The following is a 3,635-nucleotide window of genomic DNA, read 5'->3' on the forward strand; positions in this document are numbered from 1 at the left end:
CAGGTGACGGAGTCATATATAGCACTAAAGCAGAGACTGCATGCAAGGATCACTATGTGACCTGAGCAGGCGGCTGGCGAGCACCACCTCCCACGGCCTTCTGCTGGCTTAGTCTGGGACTTGACTGTAACTTTGCACAGAGCTATCTCACCAGACAGCAGGCATGAAGGGGAACAGACAGTGCCATCCTGAACCACCGGTGCACCACACTGGGCTTCTGGTGGGCTAAGGAGAGAGCGAATCAATTCGTGGTTCCTCAAGGCCAAAGCTGGTGACCTGGAACCTAGAGTTTTCCCCATAGAGTGTAGAAGGACCTGGGCATGGGAACTGATGGAGGTGGGGCTCTGAGAGTGTACAACACATCACAGCTCCATTTCAGTGGTCCCTGAAGGACACCACGACCTCGAAGACAGCCACACCTGACACAGCATCCAAGTGGCTCTAGGGACGTATGGTTTGGTCTGCCAAGGAGCCAGCTCAAACTCCACCCCCAGGCCTAAGCAACTGCTGCCAAGCAGGTCCCTTGTCTCATCCTCATCCAGATTAGAGTGACCCCTAGCAATATGAAAGATCAGGACAGATCAACCCCTCTCCCCCACCAAGGGGTCACAATGGTGCTACAACACTGAATTCCTACATAAAGAAATTGTTGAAATGATAGAAACAGAAGTCAGAATATGGGAGTCAAAAAAGAGGAACAGAATTAAAGAGAATGTTGAAAACCAGAAAAAAGCAGCTTAAAAAATGTTTCAGTAATCAATAAAATTAAAGAAAAAGTCACCAAATATCTGGACAAAACTAGGAAAAATATAATGGAGCTTAAAGAATTGAAAGAGGCAGTCAGGAGTTTCAAAGCAAAGCAGAAAGTTTCAGCAACAAATTAAACCATGGAGAAGAAAGGATCTCAGAGCTAAACACAAGACTCTCAAGCTAACCCAGTCTGCCTTTATAGAGGCAGAAAAGAAGAGATTAAAGGCAGAACAATCTCTTAGATTTGGGACTATGCAAACTGTACAGATGCGAATTATAAGCGTACATGAGGAAAGAAGAGAGTCTTAAAAGCATGGCATCTGTAGTTAAAGATATTATCATAGAAAATATCCCAAACATCACCAGAGACTCAGACATCCAATCACTAGACAAACATGAACCCCAGGAAGACTTAATTCAAACAGTGCATCACCAAGACCCATTGTCATTAACCTGGTCAAAGTCAAAATGAAAGACAATTCTATAAGCAGCTCGGCATAAGCAACACTTGACTCACCAGGGAAAATCCATCTGATTTCTCAGGAGAAACCCTACAAGCCAGAAGGCGAAGGGGTAAATTCCCATCCAATGAGTACCCTGCATGGCTACACTGCATACTTTCTGGGTGAGGGGCACCCCTATAAATTTTACTTAACATGTACAAAAGCAAACTACGTAACCAACATAATATACTGAAATAAACTTTCCTGAAGGAAAAAAAAAGGTAGATTCAACTACAATTTCCCATTCCCCCTATGTATGGCAACTGGGGGGACATGATGTATTAAACATATATTAAAAATACAGCATAAAACTAGGTAAAGTACTTTTATGAATGTCTTTTTTACTTTGAGACTGAGACTTGCTCTGTCATCCAGACCGGAGTACAGTGGCCTGATCATAGCTCACAGTAGCCTCAAACTCCTAGGCCAAAGTTCTCTTCCTGCCTCAACCACCCAAGTAGTTGGGACCAAAGGCATGCAACATCACACTCAGCTAGTTGTTTTTTTTTTGTTTGTTTGTTTGTTTGTTTTGTAGAAATGGGGTCTCACTCTGTTGCCCAGGCTGGTCTCAAACTCTTGGCCTCAAGTAATCATACCACCTTGGCCTCCCAAAGTACTAGGATTATAGGCATGAGCCACATGTACAACCATGAATGCCTTTATAAGAAGATACCAAACTGTGTGTATAGCCTTTTATAGCTTGGTTTTATTCAAATATTACATTTCTAAAATTTATCCATTTTAGTATATATTGCTCTAGTTCACTTATTTTAACTGCTACATGGAACATTTTCTTATATTTATCAGTATTTACCAATTTGCCTGATTATAGAATTTAGACTGTTTCCAATTTTTATTTTACTCTACACGGAATGCTGTGATGAATATTTTCTTAACTGTCTCCTAGTACTCACATGTGAATGAATGTCTTGCTAGCTATAGATTTAGAAATGGAATTGCTGAAATGAAAGACATGCCTGAGCGACACCACAGCACTTTACCAAGGGCAACATAAAGAGACTGTCTCAAAAAAAAAAAAAAAAGACATGCCTGTCTTCAACTTACTAGCATGATTACATGTACAGTTGTGAATTTTTTATATCATCATTGTTCATCTTAGATTCCTCTTCTGCAAAATGCCTACTGAAATCCCTTGCCATTTTAAAAATAATGTAGGTATGTGTGTTAATTTTTTTATTTAATCTTCAGAAATTATTTACTCAAACTTAGTTTCTTACATGTGCTACAAATCTCTTCTCTTGGCATGTTGGCTTATTTGTTAACTTTATATTAACTTTATTTGTAAAAAAGTATTTGCTACTAAGTCTTGTAAATTATAATTTGTGATTATTGTCTTAAGAAGTCTCATTTATCTTTTCTTCCCAGACATCATAAGAATAATATCCTAATTTTCTCTTCTGCAAAATTTAAAGTTTTACTTTTTATTTCAAGTCTTTAAACTACCTGGAATTAATTTTTGTGTATAGTATGAGATAAAAGACAATTATATTTCTTTCTATCCCAGCACCATTTTTTGAATGACATCTTTTCTCACTGATTTCTATCACCACCTAGGTCCTAAGTCTACTACATTTGTTTCAACACTGTCTATACCAGCGGTTCTCAACCTGTGGCTCGCAACCCACAGGAAGTGTATTCAAGGGCTGCACCATCAGGGAAGTTGAGAACCACTGGTGTATACTATTTCACTGGGTAATCTTTAGAGCTAAAGGAAGTCTATTAATAATTACCATTAACAGCCATAAACTGGAACTCATCCAATCAAACAAGGATATATGATCACCCCCACCCCTACGCCAATACCACCAATATTGTCTTCATTACAGGACAATGAGCTTCACACCAGTAAAATAAAGTTCTAAATTGCCATGGCACTTCTAGATCAATGGTGGGATTAGTTTATAAAACATATTGAGATTTTGATGGAAATCACAATGATTTTGTAAATTAATCTGGAGAACAGACATCTTTACAGTATGATTCTTCCCATCTGTGTATACACTATAACTTACGTCTTCTTTTGTTCTGCAAAAATATTAAACTATTTTCCACAGAAAGCTTATCCATCTTTTATTATCTAGTCTTAGTTACCTTATAGCTTTGTTGCTATTATAAACAGGGCTTTCTTAGAAGAAGCATTTTCATTGTACTCTCAATTTTAATGGGAATGCTTCTGATGTTGAACCACTGACATTTGATTTAGACTTTTAAAATAAACTGAGTTATGGGCACCAAGCCAAAGAATGCATTTTAAAGTTTTAAATCGTCACTTGAGCCTAGGAGTTGGAGGTTGCTGTGAGCTATGCCACGGCACTCTACCCAGGGGGACAGCTTGAGGCTCTGTCTCAAAAAAAAAAAAAA

The 3,635-nt window shown here is 38.6% G+C and overlaps 1 protein-coding gene across 1 annotated transcript in view; it reads right to left on the reverse strand.

Moving 5' to 3' along the window:
- CDC42BPA (CDC42 binding protein kinase alpha) overlaps nucleotides 1-3,635 on the reverse strand; it is a 227,016-nt gene that overhangs the window by 128,456 nt on the left and 94,925 nt on the right. The gene's annotated exons all lie outside the window — the stretch shown is intronic.

This window comes from Otolemur garnettii, unplaced genomic scaffold (assembly GCF_000181295.1).
Source record: "Otolemur garnettii isolate 467f Iridium unplaced genomic scaffold, OtoGar3 scaffold00141, whole genome shotgun sequence".
Lineage (NCBI taxonomy): Eukaryota > Metazoa > Chordata > Mammalia > Primates > Galagidae > Otolemur > Otolemur garnettii.